The following is a 25,164-nucleotide window of genomic DNA, read 5'->3' as shown; positions in this document are numbered from 1 at the left end:
AGTTAGAATTATGTCTTTGTGATTATGTTAAATAAGTTACATCTTTAGAAGGACTTATTCCCAGAAATTTTTCAAAGTTTTCAGTAGACAAAACTGTTAAAGCAGTAGAAGTGTATGAAGCAGATTGCACAGCAACAAGTGCTGAATTAAGAGTAGAAATATCACCATGGAGAGAGAGAAAATAAAAGGCCAAAAAATAAATTGATACATTAGCTCTATGTAACAAAAACTTCTTTCCCATTATTAGACTATTGCTACAAATATTTGCCACCCTGCCAGCTACAACAGCATCTACAGGGAGGTTTCTGGGCCTTATGTAAGCTAAAAACCTACTTAAGAAGTACAATTGGAGAGAACCGGCTTCATGGCCTTGCATTAGCAAATATCCATAAGGATAGGGCAGTAAATGTTGAAGATCTCTTAAATCAAAACCACGAAGGCTGGATATTTGTAACTGGTCAGATGTTGATTGATGTGAACTGCTAATATATAACTGTACATAGCTTATAAACCTGAAAGAAAAGGTGCTGTAGTACCTTAAAAGTTATTTAATGGAATTTTGTGGTGAAATACATAACAATAAATTACCTTAACTACAGTTTACTATACTACAACAATGTCCTTAAAATGAACTTGGAAAATTTCATCATTATGGAGGTAAAATGTCCCAATTACATATTGTTTTTGCTTTGTAGTTTATTTTTAAGTTAGCCTCTCATTTAGGGAATCCAGCATTCACCTCTGATGTCAAACACTTTATGTTTGTGCTCACAAGACCTACAGTGAATACATATTTTGGTTGAAATAGTCAGCAAGAAAAAATGTATAATTTATTTAGGCAACACAAATGACATAAAAAATATTTGAAATCAAGAGTGTTATCATGATTAAATATTAAAAATACTGGAAAGAGTATATTTTAGTTTTGATGCTACATGCGAGTACTATGACTCCCATTTTATTTATTTTTACCCATGGTTTCCCATTTTCCACATCAGGCAAATGCTGGGGCTCTACCTTAATTAAAGCCACAGCCGCTACCTTCCCAATTCTAGGCCTTTTCCATCCTTCTCTCGCCAAAAACCTTTGGTATGTTACTGTGACGTTAAAAAAGTAGCAAAAACAATATAAACATAAACTTGTAGGTTCATCTATGAAATTCTCTAAACTTTCTGGTGAATAGGGAAAAAGCAAGCTTATAGTTTTACATGACTGCTAATATCACGATCACAGCCACAGGACCTTCAGTTTTATGTAGAAACCAAACCACAGAGATAAGACTTCATTCCAAAAATCCCACATGCACTGGCTGGGAATCACACTGTGAGAATCCAGTGACACTACCATTTGGCTATCACACTTCACAGGTAAATAGATACAGAAAAAGAAACTTCATCTTACGGAGATAACAACCAGTAGCTGAAATAACAGTAGACATACCTCAAAATACAGCTCGTAGCTAAGCCATTCCATAAGAAAGCATTGATTCACTCAACAAGACAGAAACAAGTAAGAAAAGACTTCTTTTTTTAAATTCGCATACTTTTTTTAACGTCACACTAATACATTGAAGGTTTTTGGCAACAGAAGGATGAGAAAGGGCCAGGATTGAGAAGGTAGTGACTGTGGCCTTAGTTAAGGTGTGGAAACCATGGAAAACCATCTTCAGGGCTGCCAATAGTGGGATTCTAACAAATTATCTTCTGAATGCAAGCTCAGAGTTGCACAACCCTAATCGCAAGGCCAGCTTGCTCGGTACATATGATCTGGATCTTGATTATAGATGGGTGGTAAAGATGCCACGACCGAGCTCGACAGCTACAGTCGCTCAAGTGCGGCCAGTATCCAGTATTCGGGAGATAGTGGGTTCGAACCCCACTGTCGGCAGCCCTGAAGATAGTTTTCCGTGGTTTCCCATTTTCACACCAGGCAAATGCCAGGGCTTTACCTTAATTAACGCCATGGCCACTTCCTTCCCATTCCTAGCCCTTTCTTGTCCCATTGTCGCCATAAGACCTATCTGTGTCGGTGCAACGGAAAGCAACTTGTACAAAAAAAAAAAAAAAGCCACGGCACAAATTGAGTTACAACTACACGTCAACAAAACTGAGGTATCACAAACATCGTAGTTGTCTAATATTAACAGCTAATTCAATATGTTCTGCTTTGAATCCATTCGCACAGAATTTAACTAAGTTCAGTACCCCTTTGATGAAAATACCCATAGTTCTGCAATACAGACAAAATGTTGTTGCCAGAACCATCATTACAAGAATTCACTTTCTGTATGGAAGAGTCAACAAGTTACATTCCACTTCCTCAGCATAAATCTGAGTTTTAAGTTTAAACCTGTGTAGATTAATTTTTCACAACTCTTCCATTATATCGAAACATTCTATCAGAATGAGTTACAGAAATATATGATTGCTATACTGTGGGAAATTCATATGAGCTACATCTTAAAGTCAATGTATGTCCAACCTTTGTTCTACGACAAAAATTTGTGTTTAAAAGCTTTACAAGCTGACTGGCAGCATAATAATCAAATACTCTGTGACATGGCAGTCAAACTTATTAAAAACACGCCTCTCCAAATGAGAACAAGTTTTTCCCCAATTCATTGATGTGCCAATACAGTGACAGCTCTTTCAATTCCCAAATGGGAAGATAAACTGAAATCATTCCAACAGATGCAAAAGGACTCATATATAAAAATGCCTAATCAATTTTGAATATTTCAAGTACTTTCACTACAAGAAAAATTTCTTGCAAATGGAACATATTCACATATAATGGAGTCTAGCACAATGTAATGTTTCCTGAAAATTAATTGAGCATTCAGTTGAAAACTACAGTAATCCTCACAATATCTAAAATGTTAAAAACAAAGCAGAGCAATGAAAAAAAAAAAAAAGTAAAATAAATATTCAGCTGAACTCTCAGACCTCTCTCCTCATCTTCTAAATTTATTAATGGAGCTCAATTTGTTAATCAAATCTTAATGAAGAATAGAAATAATAACTAGTCCATACTTCACGTATCTATTTGCTGGTGTTTCCTGTTCTTCTGACTCCATTCATCAAAATATCAAAAACATAAGAGAGCAGAGATCATTCATTACAGAGAAAATATATGGAAAAAACTAAATCATTCTACACGAGATGTCTATATCAAATCATATTGTGCATTATCCTCACAATTCAGCAACATGCTGCAAAACGTAAAACACATGTCCATAAACAATCATAATCACTACTTATAACCTGCCAGTATACAGATCATCAAGAATTTAGCATTAACTAATATGGAACTGGCTACTCTTCCACCAATTATTTCTGTACCTCACATGATCAGAATAGAAAGTAGAGCATATCAGAGCTCCACAGGACACTATACCATAACCACTAACACAATTATTATACATTCTCATTATTATATCTACCTCATTTGTAAGATGAGTACCGGAATACACAACCTTTGCTGAAATATCACTGAATAAAACTACGGTATTTAAAGCCTGTTTGTAAGTTAATGTTAATAAATTCAGTCAATTCAAGATAGAGAGATCTAGAAAATGTATACACAAACCATCAGCGCTGTTTTCTTGGTTTTAATTGAAACAATAGGAATAGATTTACAAAGCTATCACATCAGCTTAAAATTTTGATTATCTGACAGAGAATACATTAACAGGCCTAATATAATTTATAATTACTGTTCATCTATTGTATGTATGCAGCCTGGTTTTCATTAAAGAGTGAAAAATCCATATCAGATAAAATATCCTTTCTCCTTTCTGGTTCAGCCAAAATGTTCCACAAGATTTCTTTTCCCTTGTCCAAAAATGAAAACTATGTTGGAAGGGAAGCAGAAAAAAAGGTAATGGCATCCCACAAAAAAATTAAGGGAAGATGTAGGCCTACTTAGACCATAACATTCTACACAAATAATTTACTTTCTGAAGTACACAAAATTTTAAAAATTATCCTTCTAACTTATTTTGAGCAATTGTTATAGTGCAAGTAAGAATAAAAAGCAAAAGAGAAAATATCATTTTCCAAAACTGGCATTGAACTTTGATAAAACTCATCCACAGTAATTCAAGGACTGTAATAGTACCTCTCAGTACAACAGTAAGAACATGAGGCTGCATTCAATCATACAAGTGCATCTGCATTTTGTTGATAAGAGAAACTACACAGTACATAGATCTCCTACATATATGGTACAGTAAAATAGGTTCTTTTAAAACATATTTATAATAAACCTTTCATCCATTGGTTCATAAATACAACAACATTTAAGTAGCTACCATGGTTTTATTTGCATCTCTAAGAAAAGAAAGATAAGTCAAATTAACAGATAATAATATGGGATTTACAGAAGAGTTCATCTGAGGTATGTTGTTAACCTTGTATAATGTTCATATGATCTGTAAATCTAATGAAATACAAACATCTGTATACCCTGATCAAACATGGAACAAACTTCAATAAACAAATTTATATGAACATACAATTGTTTCCAACAAGCAACAATGCAGAAGCTGAAATTAAATGTTGCCACTTGTTACAAGACAGACAAAGGCAAACAGAATATTTCTTTTAAAGTACCATACTTATCAACCAAAAATAAGTATAAAATGTAATTTTTGTTGTTAACTTCTTCTGAACCACTTGTTTCTCTTTCTGAAAGTTCACTCTGTTTGCTTCTACATTAATTGTTTTCAAAATATTTGATCTCTTCTACGACCTTGTACATAGGGCCATGCATCCCACTGAGCCATCAACCAGAGCCAATGAACTCATTACTTGCTTCCTTCAGGCAGCAATAATTGGTATTCCTGAGATGAATAAAGAAAATGAGGGATGACAAAGAGATAGAAGAAGAACACGTAATGTATTGCCTTGGAACATTTAGAGAAAGTGAAACTTTATCAGTTCCCAAAAAAGTTCTTTTTTTTAATGTACTGGTCAAGCAAAATCACTCAATTTATTAATTCTTAAGGGGATGCATAAAGACAAATGTCAATACTGAAACAAGTGAAATATATATATATATATCCTAACCAAGACAAAGCTAAGTGAAACATTATGTAAAAATTACAAGCTTTTAAGAATTCAATAATAAAGATGAGATCTTTAACAGACCTGTTTCTTAATGTGATGCAGAGAGGAGGATTTTTAAAATTCAGGCCTGCAATTTTAGACTCAAGGTATACATTAAATTCAATCAATCTTTACAAAAATGTATCTCATTTCTAAAAGAATGAAAATGTGAGATATCTGAAGCCATTTCTCTTTAGTTTCAACTCGGTTAATTTATGAATGTTAGGTTCTTTCGAACAAATTACTTTGTTATTTAAGGTTAACCTAATCAATATTTGTATTACTCATAATAATTTTCAATTGATCAGTATATGTTTCGGCTTGTTTCAAGCCATCATCAGCTGACAAACAATTAATGGCAAAGAATAATCATTCTCTTATAAAATAAAAGACATACTGTATATTAAAACATTTGCACCTTCATGAGGATCCTTAAAATTAATGTCTCTTGAAAGAACTGGAATGTCATGTTAAAATCAATGCACATTAAAATAACTGACCCTTCTTAAGAATTCTTAAAATGAATGTCTCTTAAAATGGAATGTCACATTAAAAAAACTGCACATAAATTTAGTGATGAGTGTACGATTCTCTGTTGTATCATATGCAGTCATTTGATTAATTAACATACAGGAAGGTGTGGATTTTCATGTAGTTTGAAGTTAACGAATGTGTGTTGTTCAATGGAATGGGGTTAAAAAATATTTTCACTGCACATCTTACAAAATCCTTAAAAATGATTGCCTCTTGATGAAGAGAATGTCCTGTTTTAAAACACTGTGCTTTGTTGAAAGTGAAGGGCATATTCAATTTTAAAAAACATAGGCCTTAGTTCGACTGAATCCTTCAAATAGAAGTGAAAATCTGAAAATTGAGATGTTGATAAATATAGTTATTATCTATGATGTGGTTAACATGTACTTGATTTGACAAAATACATTCTTGACCTGGATGATAGATGTTCTTCGAAAACAAACTGGATACTTTTCTATCTTCTGATGTTCTGGCAGTAGAGCCCAAATCGTTCAAACATGTGTTTTGAATGCAGATGAATAAAGCCCGGATTTTCATGCCGTAACAGGTTAGATTGCAAACTAAATGTGGTTAATAGGAAGTGTCTGCCACCCGCTCTTCCATAATGTAGCAGAAATAACAAACTATAGGAGTTCTGATGGGCAGTACCCCTAATGATTATGCAAACCCCATAGCATGATCGTTGTGAAGGTAGACTATACTTGCTGCTCGCTTCAGAAACTTTGCATTCTAACCTATTAATGCATGAAAATCCGGGCTCTACATATGAATGTCTGAAAGATGTACAAGAAAAATTTTTTAGAGTGAGAATAAGTACAGGTGTAAATATATTTAGAACTGGTAGCAGGTAGGGACCCCACTTTGGATGCAGCCCTACCCAGGGAATGGCACCCCAGCCTGTGTGAGTCCCAGAGCATACTGATCTGATGTGTAACATCTGGTAAGGGTCCCAGCTTAGGGTTACGAGTGAAGACCTCAACGGCAGCTATGGTGGAGAAGGTGGACTTCGGTATGAAGGAGATGGCGGAAGAGACAGCCTTGGACTCGGGGATAAATACGAGTACAATCTAAAGAGGTCAATGGCTTTGGGCAGATGAAGCTCTTTAAGAGGGCTGACGATCTCTTGGTGGAGGTAATACTGCTTAAAAGTCCATCTAGCAGCATCTGAACTCCATGTTACGGGTGGCTGCAAAAGGTGTCTGACCGAGCTCGATAGCTGCAGTCGCGGAAAACCACGGAAAACCATCTTCAGGGCTGTCGACAATGGGGTTCGAACCCACTATCTCCCGAATACTGGATACTGGCCACACTTAAGCGACTGCAGCTATCGAGCTTGGCGGTCAATCTATCTTGTACACACTCAAACTTTAAGATGCCATTTAATATTTTCAACTAGTTTAACACACTCAGTTCACAAAAGTGTAGCTTGTCCACAGAGGCAAGCTTGCAGTAACATTCAACTTATACCGTAGTGTACATTTTTCCTCCTCCTTTCCCTACTGTAGTGTACATTTTTCCTCCTCCTTTCCCTAATAAGTTACAAGGAGAGAAGGAACAAGGTGAAATACTCAGAAATAGATTATTATTATTATTATTATTATTATTTAACATTAATTTGTATTGTTATTAATAATTAACAATTCAGATATTCCTACATCTCAAAAACCCAGAATAATTGTAAGGGTGTTAAACATAAATTGATTTGGATGGGATGATGACTGTGATATCTGATTGGAATACTCTCCTTCTCTCTCTTCTCTTTAATTCTTCCTCTTTCAGAGAATGAATTTTAATTATTATTAAAACATAATAATAACAAAAATTTCTCTTAAAGTCACAGGCAGACATATACAGCCCCAGGTACAAACAGTATATTCCTTGGTTCACTGTCAGTACACTGTGCTTCAAAGGAGCCTTGCAGTGGTGTTTCACCGGCATACTAGCAACTAGCATCTTGGAGAGGTGTGGCTTTCCAAATGTCAAGCCATCTGCCACAAGGGGGCAAAACGCTGGCAATTTCATGATTTGAAATATGTAAAAGCCTTGAATATTTCAGTTTCACAATAATAATAATAATAATAATAATAATAATAATAATAATAATAATAATAATTTACCAGTTACCTCCATCGGGCGCGTCCCATTGGAATTGGGGAAGCTCGCTGGCTCTGCCGCCAGCAGAGTCAGAGGGTAGTAGGGAAATAAAATACCACCGTGAAAAAAAAACTGGTCCCTTGCCAGGGTTACGCCAAAGACTGGTAAATGACCAGAAGCCAGAAAACATCTTGAGGCAACCTCTAGGGCTAACAACCCTAGTTGTAAAAGGATGGGTACCCGTCCAAAGCAAAGTCAAGTCAAAACGCATGATGGCACAACATTTCATGAAACATACCCCAAGGGGTAAATCTTCGGATAAATCCCTTGTCGTGAATGCCACGGCGCACGAGTCTCGTTCGGATTCTGGGGGAGACTCGACATCATGCAAGAGACGAGTCGGAGCATCTCGGTGTACCCCGAAGAGTCAAAAACTCAGGCCAAAATCTAAAACCTTTCTAGCAACTTTCAACATAAATTCACTTACACAAACTGGCAAGCTGAAAACCCTCACCAAAGCTCTTCACGAAAATCAGATATCCATAATGGCCCTACAGGAAACAAGGTACCCAGATGAAGAGATTTTTGAATCCGGAGGCTACCGATTTTTCAAGAGCAAAGCGCAAAGAGGAATCCTCAATGGAGCTTTGATGCTTGGAACCGCGTTTGCTGTTAGAACCAGGATCCTTAAATCGGTTGCAAATTTCGAACCTGTGAATGACAGATTGTCTATACTCACAATTAAATGCACGAACAAAACCTACGCCCTACTTAACGCACATGCTCCTATAAACGATAAGAACAAGTCTGATCCAGACGAAGTTGATAATTTCTGGGACCTACTGGATGAAAAATTAAACAAAATCCCCAAACACCATGTCAAGCTTCTTTTGGGTGACTTCAATGCCCAACTAGGTCGTGAACAGAAATACAAGAAAGTTATAGGAAATTACCCTGCTCACAAAAGAACCAATCCCAACGGCAAAAGACTGGTGTCCATTTGCGAAAATCACAACCTGCAGGTCATGTCGACCCACTTTCGCCATCTACCCAGAAAGCAAATGACTTGGCGTTCTCTCGTCCAAGCTCTCGGAGAGTTCCAAATTGACCATATTGCAATCTCCAGGAGAAACAGCCCTGAGATTATGAATGTCAAGGTAAAGAAAGGCATCAATGTGGCCTCAGATCATTATATGTCTCTTATCAAATTCAAACCAATTCCCGCAAACACAAGGAAGACAACCAAACAGATCACACATTTCGACAATGATAAACTTCGGCAAAGGGTCGAGGAGTTCCAGGAGAAGGCTAGACCAAATGACTGCGACTTCAACAACGCCAAAAGTCTCCTTGTTGAGGCCACCAAAGACGTTGCAGAAATCAAGAGAAGCAAAAAGCATGCCTGGTGGAATAGTACCTGCGAATCAGTCCTCCAAGAAAGACTCAATCTTTGGAAACAGTACTACTCTACGAAATCAGAAAATGATTGGGAAACCTACAAAACCCAACGCGCCCAAGCAGCTAGGGTGTTCAGAACTGAGAAACGTAAATACGAAAAATCTCCCATTGAAAAGATAGAACAAAATTTTAGGAAGAATGAAAGCAGAGAGTACTACAGAGCCTTCAAACGCAAACTCACTGGCTATAAACCACCATCTCTATGCTTTGAGCGAAAGGACAGCACACTGGCAACGTCAAATGAAGAAAATTGCAGCATTCTGGCAGATTACTTCAAGAATTTACTTAATTGCTCTAAACCGCAAAGCGCCATTGAGACCAAGTAACCCTTACTCAGGTACCCAGATTCCAGACCACCCGACAGAGATGAAATCAAGCACCACATTGCCCATCTCAAAAATCACAAAGTGCCAGGGAAAGACTCAGTAGTAGCAGAACTATGGAAATATGCCCCAGAGGAATCACTTGATATCTTGCAAAAGCAAATAGAAGAAATTTGGAACAAGGAGACCCTACCCGAAGATTGGAAAATAGCTTTGATCCATCCATTACACAAAAAAGGCAGCATGAAGAACATCAACAACTACAGAGGAATATCTTTGCTACCCGTGACTTACAAAATTCTATCACTTGCCAGCCTGGAGCGTTTGGAGGCACAAGTCGAACATCAAATAGGTGAATACCAAGGAGGGTTCAGAAAAGGTCGCTCAACAGCTGAACAGATCCAAAATCTCAAAACGATCATCAGATATTGTACACTAAGGTCCAAGCAGTATGTGTCTGTCTTTGCGGACTTTAAGAAAGCTTACAACTCCATTGACCGGGAAGTCCTGCTAAACATCTTAAATGAATTCGGAGTTGATTCGAAAGTGCTGGCATTAATTAGAGCCACCCTGACCAATACAAAATCCAAGGTGAAGCTCTACGGATGTCTCTCGCATTCCTTTGACATCAAAACAGGAGTCCGACAAGGTGATGGGCTATCCCCGATACTCTTCAACTGTGTTCTTGAAAAGATCATCAGAACCTGGCAGGTGAGATTACAGGAAACCAACTACAGTCCATTGAGAATAGGAACCAAATCCAAGGGGATCGCAACAGACTGCTTAGCATTTGCCGATGATATTGCGGTTCTCTCAAACGACATAGAAACCGCTATAGCTCAAGTTGAAATTTTAAAGGAAATTCCCGAACAAACTGGTTTGCAGATATCATTTGTGAAAACAGAAGTAAAGACTAACATCAAAGAGGCTCCACCAAAACTCCATACAAAATACGGGGACATCACCCGGGTAGACAAATTCAAATACCTGGGTGAGATCATCATGAAAAATGGACTGGACAAAGAAGCACTTCAGGAGAGAGTACGCAAACTGGAAATAGCTACCAAACATCCCGCACAATCTACAACAAAAAATGCCTTTCCCAAAACACCAAGATACGTCACTATGAAACAGTTCTGAAGCCAGTAGTTCTATATGCAGCCAAAACCCTGTCTCTAAATGCCAACAAAGGACTCCTTGAAGAACTGGAGAAAAGAGAACGCAAAATTGTGAGAGGAATCTTGGGATCAAAGTACAGAAATGGAATCCATCAAAAGAGATCCAACAAGGAAGTCTACAGCAAAATAGAGAAAATTACTGACACAATCAGAAAAAGATGGGCACGATTTTACGGTCATCGGAAAAGAATGGACGGAAGAAAGTTAACTAAAGAAATCTTTCACTTTTTTCATTCAAACCCCAAAACCACAATTCCCTGGTTTAGAAATATCAAAGAAGACCTGCAAATGCTACATATCTCAGCTGAAGACGCCCTTAACAGAGATCTCTTCCGCAAGAAAATATTGATGAACGGGCTAAACCGAGACGAGCAACCAAAGATAAGACACGGTGCCCCTTGGACAAAGGAGCGTAAGCAGGCCCACTCACAAAGAATGAGGGAAATTTAGGCTCTAAAGAAGGCCAAGTTCAGTGTCAAATGCAACAAGACTTAACGTGGTCCTTGATAGCCCCAGCGAATTATATATATATAATAATAATAATAATAATAATAATAATAATAATAATAATAATAATAATAATGTATTCAATCTCTCTTGAACTACTATTGGTCTTAAAAGGTGCTGGAGCATCCCAATTTTGTTGTGAAAATGAGTTCTTAAACATACCAATTAATTTGGCTAAGGTCTTTCATATTTAAGCAGAATTAAATGCCAACCAACTGTACTGGTATTTAATTCCACTGTCTTGAGCACAAAAGGCAAGTGCTTAACCTAAACATGTACTGTACAGCCGGTCATGGAAGATCAATCAGCAGTGAGAGAAACACAAAGTCTATCAGCAAATTTGAAACTTCTCATGTTGGGTCCATATTTTTGAGTTGTGTAAGAATGATTTATGTCACTGAAATCACTTTGAACTAAAAATAGTTAAGATGTTCACATGCACAGAATAGCTACCAAAGCAGCTAAAGCCTTGATTCAATTATATTCTCCTCCTTGAACACAATTGCATATTTATAACTATGATGATCCATAGTACCATAAAAGTTTACACCACACGAAGTTTAGATGTCATCACATTTTTTTACCTAGAACAAGCTGACTTCAAAGGCTGATTGCAATATTCAGTTTCAGATGCAACTATATGTCACTACTTGCCACACAAATTGCAGTTCCCTAGGAGAGAGAGCTAAAAGCTACTGAGTACTGAGTGGTAGCATGCACTGACAGTTTCTTCATTTGGACAACCTAAGATGGTACTATACTAAATGATGTGAGACCATTTTTCCTATCATTGAGCTGACAACATTATTCTACACAACACATACACAAATATCTCATTAATAACTAAAGTGAAATAGAAATGTTCTTTCTTCTCAATCAATTCTGACAAGTGAAGCTCTTTACTTGCCTTGATGAGTATGTGTATGGGAACACAGGATGTGGTGGATAAAAAAAAAAAATTAATCATTTATGCTTTACAACGATGTCCTTTACTATTTCTTACTCCTGAGTCTGTATCTGGTTTATGATTAGGGTATAAAAACCCACTCAAAGTAAGCATTTTCAGAAATTCATTGATGTGTTATGAAGAAGACAGTTTTCTTTCTTTTAAAGAACTGATCGAACTGTATGGTTCCTGGTCTGTACAGTCAGTTTTGCAAGTAATCAACTTCATTTTCCGTATCAAAATTTAATCACCAAGTTTTACAATATTTAAAATTCTTCCACCGTTTTGATACTTTTTTTGCCTTTGGCAATTTTTTATTTTTATTTGTCAACAGTACAGGTTTTGTTCCTTATTTAGGAACATCCTCAGCTGTACTGTAGCTTAGGTGAATTGTTAAGATTTAAAATACATTAATTTGCAGGTACGGTACATTGATTCATTTAACAACTACTGAAATTGCCAATTAAATTAAAAACAATGTAGGGTTAGTGTGTTAATAATGTGAGAGCGGATGATTACATAGTTGGTCAGCTTAAAAACTATGTCTAATCATTTGAATAGTTGTTAAAAATTTCATTTTGTTACATTAAAAAAATCTGTTTGCGGTTAAAAGTTTTTAAAAATATTTGACTTCGTAACACTGTTCAAATGATGGAATTTTTTATCTTCTGTTCCTTCCAGGTAAGTTGTTATATATTATGAGTTTGGTTATGGTGCCTTTGATTGAGTCTAATGTGGAACTTTGAAGCTGATTGCTGAACAATATTTGTGAAGGGAGCTTCGTTTGAATTTCTGAAATGAAATAAAATAAGGAAATGGAAATTTGTTTAAAAAACATGTGTCTTTACATGATAACTAAAAGTATAAAAAAGTTCTTTACCTTGCTATGGTAGACTCCAATTCTACTGTGACCCTGGAGGGACGTTTGTTGCTGCTTTGCGTCTTGTAGAGTAATGGTGTGTGCGTTCCGTTGTATGCTCCTCCTTACGGGGAGGCAAGGTTGCGGAGAGGGGAGGGGGCGTGTCGGTTACTGTGACGGCATCAACTTTAGAGGGGCTAGGGAGAGGGGATGTACAAAATGGCGGAGGTTATTTATCCTTTTACTGTTTGTATTGCGTCTTTTGCCTAAAATTTCAAGACTTGATAGTGTTCCCTCAAATATAGGATTTCTAATGTCAATAGTTTCATTTAGGTTATTGTCCATTTGCTTTTTTGTTCTAAATAAATGTATAGATTTTCTAATGTGTTAAGGAGAGCTCCTTTGTTTATTTTATGCAATATAGTTAAATCCTGTTCTATGGTTGTAAATTGATATCCGGTTGAACTCATGTGTTGACCCATCGCGGATTTTTTTTTATGTCTTTCAGCGTTGACATGCTCCTGGTATCTTACAGTAAAACTGCGCCCTGTTTGTCCGACATAACTTTTTTTGCATTGGTGACACTTCAATTTATAAACTCCTGATTCAGAATGTTTGTTTTTTCCTAGGGAATTAACACTATTGTAATTAAATAATTTATGCTTCGTGTTATTGCTGGTTGAATATGCGATCTTATAATTATATTTTCTAAATAAATTGGTTACTGTGTATAAATTAGGGTTATTAAACGTGAACTTGGCATATTTGTCTTTCTTTTTTGTTTCGGGTTTTAGGTTAGTTTGTAATTTCTGTTTGAATTTACCGATTATTTTGTTTATTATTTTTGGTTCAAAACCATTGTATTGGGCTTGTTTGCGAATAAAGCGTAGTTCCTTTTCTCTTTCTGTGTGTGTAAGGGGTATATTAAATGCTCTATATATGTAACTGTAATAAGTTGACCTTTTTTGCGATTCTGGGTGCAATGAGTAGTTCTTTATTGTAATGGGAATGAAAGTGGGTTTCCTGTGCATCTTGAAGACAAACTCTTCCTTTTTCCGTGTTACATTTATGTCTAAAAAGTTAATGGAGCTTTCTTTATCTTTCTCTAATGTAAACTTTATTCTGGAATCAAGTGTATTTAATTTATTGAGGATATCGTCACTGTTATTCTCTCTTTGATCTATTACGGCATAAGTGTCGTCCACAAAGCGTATCCATAAATTGAGACCTTCTATTTGTCCTATTATTTTGGGTGAAGGTAACTAAGTTAACTAAGGACAGATTTCTTAAAGAAATGTCTTAAAAACAACCTAGTTCCTAAATTTCTAAGTAAAACCCAAAAGAAACACGTACCCTCCAGGCACCACTTTGAAACACAAAAGAGAGTCAATCAAATATGGCTAAAAAATGAAATAAAATACCTTTACAGAAAGAAAGTATTTCTCAATGGTAAAATGTATTTGGCACATCTCCAAAGTCCAACACTACTGTTACCCTTAGAATGGGATTCGTTTCGAAGATACATCCATGAAAAAATGGATATAATTTTAAGTAAAAAACAGGAAACCCTTAATAACAAATTAACATCGTTAAAAAATACCAAAATAAAAAATGAAAATGGCAAAGCTTACTCTTCAAATTCAGAAAATGAATTGGAAGAAAACCCTTTGCCCGATAAGAATATTTCTAAGGTTAATCTCACTGAGGAGGAAATGAATACCCTAAGTCAGGGCCCTAATTTCAATTGGATAGGTAGAAACAAAGAAAAAGAGCTAATAACTACCATTGCAGAAGTAGAAACAGCTATACAAAAACTCCCTAACGAAGTTCAGAGTGATGTCAGACACGAGGTAAAAAAGAAAATTCCGAACCTAGTAAAAGGCTTAATAGTATCCCATTACAGAAATAAACCTACTTCAAGTTTATCACATAAAATAAAACAAGAGGAAATAGTAATTACCAAAGCGGACAAGGGAGGGACAATAGTAGTTTTAGATAAGGAAGAATACATTAAAAAAACAGAAACTTTCTTTAATAATAGTACTTTTTCGGAAATAGATCGAGACCCTACAACTAAAACTCAGAAAGAGTTAAAAACACTATTAAGAAACGCAACCTTTATTTTAAGTGAACAAGACGTCCAAAAACTGATAAACATGAATCCTGGCCTTCCAACAGCAAGAGCCTTACCAAAGATACATAAAGAAGGAATTCCTATAAGACCAATAATAAACTTCCGCGACAGCCCTACTTATAAAACATCGCAATACGTACACACATTCCTAACCAAACATTACGTTTTTCACAACAAGACACCAATAAAAAATTCAGTAGACTTTTGCAAAGTACTCAAAAACTTTAAATTAACACCACATCAAGTAACATGTTCCTTTGATATCAAGGACATGTATACAAATATTCCAGTGGACGAAACAATAAAAATTATCAGGAAGAATCTTATAGAACACAAACAACTCGGCATACCAGAAGTAGAAGATTTCATTAATATACTTAAATTCGTTACTAAACACAATTATTTCACTTTCAATAAAAAAATATACAGACAAGAAGGCCACCCAATGGGTGCTCCCGCTTCTGGCATGTTAGTCAATATTTATCTTGATTACCTCGAACATACCAAAATAATAGGACAAATAGAAGGTCTCAATTTATGGATACGCTTTGTCGACGACACTTATGCCGTAATAGATCAAGGAGAGAATAACAGTGACGATATCCTCAATAAATTAAATACACTTGATTCCAGAATAAAGTTTACATTAGAGAAAGATAAAGAAAGCTCCATTAACTTTTTAGACATAAATGTAACACGGAAAAAGGAAGAGTTTGTCTTCAAGATACAACCTAGTTCCTAAACAATAAAGAACTACTCATTGCACCCAGAATCGCAAAAAAGGTCAACTTATTACATTTACATATATAGAGCATTTAATATACCCCTTACACACACAGAAAGAGAAAAAGAACTACGCTTTATTCGCAAACAAGCCCAATACAACGGTTTTGAACCAAAAATAATAAACAAAATAATCGGTAAATTCAAACAGAAATTACAAACCAACCTAAAACCCGAAACAAAAAAAGAAAGACAAATATGCCAAGTTCACGTTTAATAACCCTAATTTATACACAGTAACCAATTTATTTAGGAAATATAATTATAAGTGCGCATATTCAACCAGCAATAACACAAAGCATAAATTATTTAATTACAATAGTGTTAATTCCCTAGGAAAAAACAAACATTCTGAATCAGGAGTTTATAAATTGAAGTGACACCAATGCAAAAAAAGTTATGTCGGACAAACAGGGCGCAGTTTTACTGTAAGATACCAGGAGCATGTCAACGCTGAAAGACATAAAAAAAATTCCGCGATGGGTCAACACATGAGTTCAACCGGACATCAATTTACAACCATAGAACAGGATTTAACTATATTGCATAAAATAAACAAAGGAGCTCTCCTTAACACATTAGAAAATCTATACATTTATTTAGAACAAAAAAGCAAATGGACAATAACCTAAATGAAACTATTGACATTAGAAATCCTATATTTGAGGGAACACTATCAAGTCTTGAAATTTTAGGCAAAAGACGCAATACAAACAGTAAAAGGATAAATAACTTCCGCCATTTTGTACATCCCCTCTCCCTAGCCCCTCTAAAGTTGATGCCGTCACAGTAACCGACACGCCCCCTCCCCTCTCCGCAACCTTGCCTCCCCGTAAGGAGGAGCATACAACGGAACGCACACACCATTACTCTACAAGACGCAAAGCAGCAACAAACGTCCCTCCAGGGTCACAGTAGAATTGGAGTCTACCATAGCAAGGTAAAGAACTTTTTTATACTTTTAGTTATAATGTAAAGACACATGTTTTTTAAACAAATTTCCATTTCCTTATTTTATTTCATTTCAGAAATTCAAACGAAGCTCCCTTCACAAATATTGTTCAGCAATCAGCTTCAAAGTTCCACATTAGACTCAATCAAAGGCACCATAACCAAACTCATAATATATAACAACTTACCTGGAAGGAACAGAAGATAAAAAATTCCATCATTTGAACAGTGTTACAAAGTCAAATATTTTTTAAAACTTTTAACCGCAAACAAACTTTTTTAATGTAACAAAATGAAATTTTTAACAACTATTCAAATGAATAGACATAGTTTTTAAGCTGACCAACTATGTAATCATCCGCTCTCACATTATTAACACACTAACCCTACATTGTTTTTAATTTAATTGGTAATTTCAGTAGTTTTTAAATGAATCAATGTACTGTACCTGCAAATTAATGTATTTTAAATCTTAGCAATTCACCTAAGCTACAATACAGCTGAGGATGTTCCTAAATAAGGAACGAAACATGTACTGTTGACAAATAAAAATAAAAAAATTGCCAAAGGCAAAAAAAAGTATCAAAACGGTGGAAGAATTTTAAATATTGTAAAACTTACTGTACAGTCAGTGTAACAGCCTTTGGATCAGAGGGTCCCGGGTTCAATTCCTAGGAAGATCAGCGATTTCATCCACATAGAGTTCATTCCTCTAGCTCGGGGTGTGGGTATTTGTGTTCATCCTAATACACAATTTTTCACTCACACAACACGCTACTAACCACTGCAGAAACCACAATAATGAATCCTTCCAAATAGCATTGGTAACAGGAAGGGTATCCAGTTGTAAAACTGAGAAAAGTTAACTGTGTGAAACAATTTGCACTTGGAATTCCACCAGGGTGTGAGAAAAGTTACAAGAAGAATAATAATAAGAAGAAAGCATTTGTCTACCTACCAATAATTTCTTTTATCGGAAGCATCTCTTTTCAGCTTCGTCTCACATTAATTTATAACTGTTAGGTTGTTCAGTCTGCCGAAACTAATTTTGACTAGGCCTTTCTTTCTTTTTTTTTTTTTTTTTTCAGGTTAGCGTCAGCAAAGGATGTAAATGAAGATAGTTCCCGGTTCTCTTGCAAAATAATCGGGAATAAGTGTGGTGTAAAGAAGAAGCAAGTGAAGAATGGTATCCAGTGTGAAAAGTGTTTAATTTGGTACCATTTTTAGTGTATATGTAGTGCTGGTTTTGCTAAAAATGAAGATACTTGGACCTGTATGAGCTGTGGTGAGAACAATTTGAATAGCGGTAACAAACCTAGGCCCACAACGGTCAACGAATCGCTGGCGTCTCATTCCTTGGAGGATGGAGGTAATGATAATGTACTTGTAATTCTCTCTTCATTGCAGCAGGATTTACAAGCATTAAAAGCGGAGAATGAGATTTTAAAGGAGAAGGTATGTTTACTGGAATCGAAAGTACCGGTACCAGTATACACTCACAACACAGGTGGCTCCGTGAATTCTAGCACGTGGTGTCAAGTTGCTTCAGATTCTAGGAGGAAAAGTGTGCAGTTAAATAAGGACAACTTTGTAACTGACACCAAAAATAGATTTTCAGCCCTGAGGGAAGTAAGCAATACACAAGGACTTATCCGTATGGGAACCAGTCAAACGTATAGCGCAAAATCCGTTACCAGAAGCGGCAAAGTTAGGCGTAAAATCCCACACAGTGCACCGGCGAACGTGTCGAACATTCTTATATTTGGTGATAGCCAGGCGAGGGGAACTGCGGAGAAAATGAACAATGAAGATATTGCAGCATCGGCCATCATCTATCCTGGGGGCCCAATCAAGAAGGTACTGGAAAACACGGAACAGGCAGCAAGAAATCTCCGAAGTCATGATGCAGTAGTGATCATCTGCGGGACGAACGACGTAGCTCACAATTTAAACCTAAGAATTTCATTTTTTGTCCGTATTGAACTGAGAAGGATGATAGGAAAAACTTAAAACGGTCCACCTTTTCAATACAAAAAGTTATATTTTATTTATAACATGTATTTGTACTTGGAACTAGTTTCGACGCTGTGTTTGCGTCATCATCAGCCAAAATGGGAAACAGGCAAGCATGTAGGCATTTATGTTACACAAGGCGTTACATTAAACAATACACATCTTACAAGGAGATAAAAACAGGGACGAATATAGGAAACAAATGAATCGTTGAGAAAACAAAAGTTATACAAATTAAAAATAACCTTAACCACACATCTTGCAGTGCAAAAGTGTTCTTCTTGAATGATTCCTGAATGTAAAACACACGCGCACACCTTTCTGAGGAGCCAGCAGGCAGGACAAAGTAAAGTGAAACCTTAAGAGTTCTTCTGAGAAGAGTTCATCATTTTTCTATGTTCCGACTAACTAATGAAGTCTCCCTTGAGTTCCTGATAAACATATACAACAGGAAATTCTCCTTCACTCTCCACACTAGCTATAAAGAACAACGGTAAAATTTTAAATATTGCGTAGAGACGTGAAAGCATGATTTTGAACATGATATAACTCCTTCAGATAACCCAGTTTTTACACAAGGTGTTACATTAATTAATACACGTCTTACGAGGAGACAAAAACAGGGACGAATGTGGAAACACATGCATCGTTGAGAAAGCAAAGTTATACATATTAAAAATAAGCTTAACCACACAACTTGCAGTGCGAAAATATTTGCCTTGAATGATTCCTGAATACAAAACGCACGCGCACACACTTCTAAAGAGCCAGCAGGCAGGAAAAAGTAAGGTGAAACCTTGAGAGTTCTTCTGAGAAGAGTTCATCATTCTTTCTATGATCTGACTAACTAATGAAGTCTCCCTTGAGTTCCTGATAAACATACACAACAGGAAAATTAAACAATACACATCTTACAAGGAGATAAAAAACAGGGAAAGTTATACATATTAAAAATAACCTTAACCACATATCTTGTAGTGCGAAAATATTCGTCTTGAATGATTCCTGAATACAAAACACACGCGCATACATTTCTGAAGAGCCAGGAGGCAGGAAAAAGTAAAGTGAAACCTTAAGAGTTCTTCTGAGAAGAGTTCATCATTTTTTCTATGTTCCGACTAACTAATGAAGTCTCCCTTGAGTTCCTGATAAACATACACAACAGGAAATTCTTCTTCACTCTCAACAATAGCTATAAAGATCAACGGTAAATTTCATTTTAAATATTGTGTAGAGACGTGAAGCATGATCTTGAATATAATATAACTCCTTCATTTAACCCAATTTTTTACACAAGGTGTTATATTAAACAATCCACATCTTACGAGGAGATAAAAACAGGGACGAATGTAGAAACAAATGCATTTTTGAGAAAGCAAAAATTATACATATTAAAATAAGCTTAACCACACAACTTGCAGTGCGAAAATATTTGTCTTGAATGAATCCTGAATACAAGATGCATGCACACACTTTCTAAAGAGCCAGCAGGCAGGAAAAGGTAAGGTGAAACCTTAAGAGTTCTTCTGAGAAGAGTTCATCATTCTTTCTATGTTCCAACTAACTAAAGAAGTCTCCCTTGAGTTCCTGATAAACATACACAACAGGAAATTCTCTTTAACTCTCAACAATAGCTATAAAAGAGCAACGGTAAATTGTATTTTAAATACTGTGCAGAGATGTGGAAGCATGATCTTGAACATGATATAACTTCTTCATTTAACCACCTTTGAAAATTTCTCTCTATATTACATAGCTTCATTAACAACCATTCTGTAGATGCACAAATTAATCTTGTAATCTTCATAGGTCCGGTATTCAGCTTGACAAGAATATAAAATAGGTATTAAGGAATACATTGTTGAGAGTTTGGAGGTTGACTGTGCCAGTATTGGTGATGTATTGTTGCAGCGTTACGTGTAGGGTGGGGGCAGGTTTCCTTTACCTTTTCCTGCCTGCTGGCTCTTTAGAAAGTGTGTGCATGCATCTTGTATTCAGGATTCATTCAAGACAAATATTTTCGCACTGCAAGTTGTGTGGTTAAGCTTATTTTAATATGTATAATTTTTGCTTTCTCAAAAATGCATTTGTTTCTACATTCGTCCCTGTTTTTATCTCCTCGTAAGATGTGGATTGTTTAATATAACACCTTGTGTAAAAAATTGGGTTAAATGAAGGAGTTATATTATATTCAAGATCATGCTTCACGTCTCTACACAATATTTAAAATGAAATTTACCGTTGATCTTTATAGCTATTGTTGAGAGTGAAGAAGAATTTCCTGTTGTGTATGTTTATCAGGAACTCAAGGGAGACTTCATTAGTTAGTCGGAACATAGAAAAAATGATGAACTCTTCTCAGAAGAACTCTTAAGGTTTCACTTTACTTTTTCCTGCCTCCTGGCTCTTCAGAAATGTATGCGCGTGTGTTTTGTATTCAGGAATCATTCAAGACGAATATTTTCGCACTACAAGATATGTGGTTAAGGTTATTTTTAATATGTATAACTTTCCCTGTTTTTTATCTCCTTTAAGATGTGTATTGTTTAATTTTCCTGTTGTGTATGTTTATCAGGAACTCAAGGGAGACTTCATTAGTTAGTCAGATCATAGAAAGAATGATGAACTCTTCTCAGAAGAACTCTCAAGGTTTCACCTTACTTTTTCCTGCCTGCTGGCTCTTTAGAAGTGTGTGCGCGTGCGTTTTGTATTCAGGAATCATTCAAGGCAAATATTTTCGCACTGCAAGTTGTGTGGTTAAGCTTATTTTTAATATGTATAACTTTGCTTTCTCAACGATGCATGTGTTTCCACATTCGTCCCTGTTTTTGTCTCCTCGTAAGACGTGTATTAATTAATGTAACACCTTGTGTAAAAACTGGGTTATCTGAAGGAGTTATATCATGTTCAAAATCATGCTTTCACGTCTCTACGCAATATTTAAAATTTTACCGTTGTTCTTTATAGCTAGTGTGGAGAGTGAAGGAGAATTTCCTGTTGTATATGTTTATCAGGAACTCAAGGGAGACTTCATTAGTTAGTCGGAACATAGAAAAATGATGAACTCTTCTCAGAAGAACTCTTAAGGTTTCACTTTACTTTGTCCTGCCTGCTGGCTCCTCAGAAATGTGTGCGCGTGTGTTTTACATTCAGGAATCATTCAAGAAGAACACTTTTGCACTGCAAGATGTGTGGTTAAGGTTATTTTTAATTTGTATAACTTTTGTTTTCTCAACGATTCATTTGTTTCCTATATTCGTCCCTGTTTTTATCTCCTTGTAAGATGTGTATTGTTTAATGTAACGCCTTGTGTAACATAAATGCCTACATGCTTGCCTGTTTCCCATTTTGGCTGATGATGACGCAAACACAGCGTCGAAACTAGTTCCAAGTACAAATACATGTTATAAATAAAATATAACTTTTTGTATTGAAAAGGTGGACCGTTTTAAGTTTTTCCTATCATCGTAGCTCACAATGACGCTAAGAATGTCATTTCTCAACTTAAATGTACACTAGGTAAGCTGACTCACACTAACATCTTTGTAGTGAACGTGCCCCACAGGCATGATTTGATTAGAGACTCGTGGGTGCACATTGAAGTGGGCAATGTTAATACAGATATGGTTAAAATTCGTAAACATTTTCGTAGTACACAGGTAATTGATAGCAGCAGTTTCGAGAGACACTGTTACACAAAGCATGGCCTTCATCTAAACAAGTCAGGTAAATGAAAGATAGCAAATATTATTCTAGATTTTATTAATCTTAAGATATGTACTGTAAAAACGGCAACTCCCCTGAGTTATAATACTGACCAGGAAAACTAGTACAAAAGAGCCAGCTGTACTTCAAGCTGGCTCAGTCAACTAGAAAATGAAACTCAGAAAAGTAAGGAATTTCAAGTTACCCAATTGCAACAGTCAAGTTTTAGGGAGGAAGGGGGTCTGACTGAGATTGCTCTTGTTAAACTGTCAGAGTGTAGTAAATAAACAATTAAAATTCGGTACATTGATCGAATCTTGTGAGACTGATGTGGTGATAGGAGTGGAATTGTGGTTGAGAGAAGGGGTGGGTAATAGAGAAGTATTTCCAGAAGGGTACACAGTCTATCGTAGAGACCGAGGAGATAAAAAGGGAGGGGGGTGTTTATTCTGGTGAACGAAACTTATTGTTCACATGAATGGTTTACCGATGAAAGGTATGGAATATTAGGGATAAAATTAGTTTGTGATAATATGAAGGAGGTGGGAATTATAGGAACATACAGGCCTGGAAGAGAGAAAAGAGACATGGAAATATTTGAGAAAATAATAGATTATACTCATAAAAACAATAATAATGATATGATCATAATTGGGGGAGATCTAAACTTGCCTGAAGTTGAATGGAATGGAGCTGTAAGTGAAGCCCATGAACAGAAACTGGCATATAAGTTAATTTGGGAGGGAGGATTTACACAAGTAGTACAAGAACCGACTCGTCTCAATAACTTACTAGATGTATTCTTGGTTAAACCATGGGAATTGATAAACTGAGGTAATTGAAGGAATAGGTGACCATAAGGCTGTAATAATGGATGTAGGACTCGTACCAAAAAGGCTTAATAAGAGGGTCACACAAGACAAGAAATTGTACAGAAAAACTAAATTTGATGAATTTGGGACTTAGCTTAAATCACAATTCAGTTGTTGGATAAGTGAAGGGAGTAATGTAGATACACTTTGGGCTAAATTTAAAGGAATCATTTGGGAAGGAGAGAAGAGATTTGTACCTGTTAAGAAGGGTAACATGACCTCAGACCCTGTTTATTATACAAGGGAAATAAGAAAATTAAAAAGAAAATATAGAAGAGTAAACAGGAAAATCAAAGAGGATAGGGAGAGTAGAAAAACTAGAAAACAGCTAATGAAGGAACTGAATAGAGTGAAAAAGGAAGCAAAAGAGAATTATATGAATGATATACTTCAAGAGGGTAATGACCACAAAGGGAAATGGAAAAAGCTGTATTCATATATCAGGAATCAAAAAGGAAAAGGAATCCAAATTCCTACAAAGGTGGGAGAAGGGGGTGAACACTATTTAACAGATACTGAGAAAATAAACCTATTTAGTAGGGAATTCAGAGATTCAGTAGATGATTGTCAGGAGTTGGAAACCGAAACAGAAGATAGAGAGGGAGAGACACAGAGGGAAACAAGAAGCTTCTCATTCACAAATGAAGATATTTTCAGAGAAATCCAACTGCTTCAGCAAGGGAAAGCAGCAGGAAGCGATCAAATTACTGGGGAGGTGTTAAAGACAATGGGGTGATACATAGTGCCTTATTTAAAATTTCTCTTTGACTATGTCATAAATAATAGTGTAATACCAAAGTAATGGAAGGAATCTATAATACCAATATATAAAGGAAAGGGTGTTAAAAGGAAACCAGAGAACTACAGACCTATCAGCCTGACCAGTATAGTTTGTAAAATACAGGAGTGTTTAATATCAAAGTACATCAGAGGGATATGTGAAGATAAAAATTGGTTCATGAGGAGCCAGTATGGATTTAGAAAGAAATTTTCTTGTGAGGCACAACTGGTGGGATTCCAGCAGGACATATCAGATCAATTCGATTCAGGAGGCCAGGTAAATTGCATAGCCATAGATCATTCCAAAGCCTTTGATAGAGTGGAACAAGGAATATTATTAAAGAAATTGGAGGGAATAGGATTGGACGTAAGGGTTACACGTTGGATAAAAACATTTCTATACTCAAGGGTTCAGAAAGTCAAAGTAGGAAATAATGTATCGCAGGAAGAAAAAGTTTGGAAGGGAATTGCACAGGGTAGTATAATCGGTCCATTACTTTTCTTAATATACGTAAATGATTTAGGGAATAATATAACATAAAAAATAAGATTGCATGCAGATGACATAATTGTTTATAGCGATATAAATTACATTGAGGATTGTTCAGAATTACAAAGGGACCTTGAGAGTATCCAACAATGGGTTGAAGAGAATAATATGAAGGTTAATGGAGGCAAATCAACTGTTATAACATTTACAAACAGGAGTTTTAAAACTGAATTTGAATATACTATGGATGAGGTAGTTATCCCAAAAGATGGCAAGTGCAAATACTTAGGTGTGAGATTTGAAAGTAATTTGCACTGGAAGGGTCATGTGGATGACATTGTTGGGAAAGCATAGAGATCGTTACATATCATAATGAGGCTACTTAAAGGATGCAACAAAGAATTCAAGGAAAAAAGTTACTTAAGTATG

Source organism: Anabrus simplex, chromosome 2 (genome assembly GCF_040414725.1).
Source record: "Anabrus simplex isolate iqAnaSimp1 chromosome 2, ASM4041472v1, whole genome shotgun sequence".
Lineage (NCBI taxonomy): Eukaryota > Metazoa > Arthropoda > Insecta > Orthoptera > Tettigoniidae > Anabrus > Anabrus simplex.
This window is presented reverse-complemented; position numbering follows the sequence as displayed.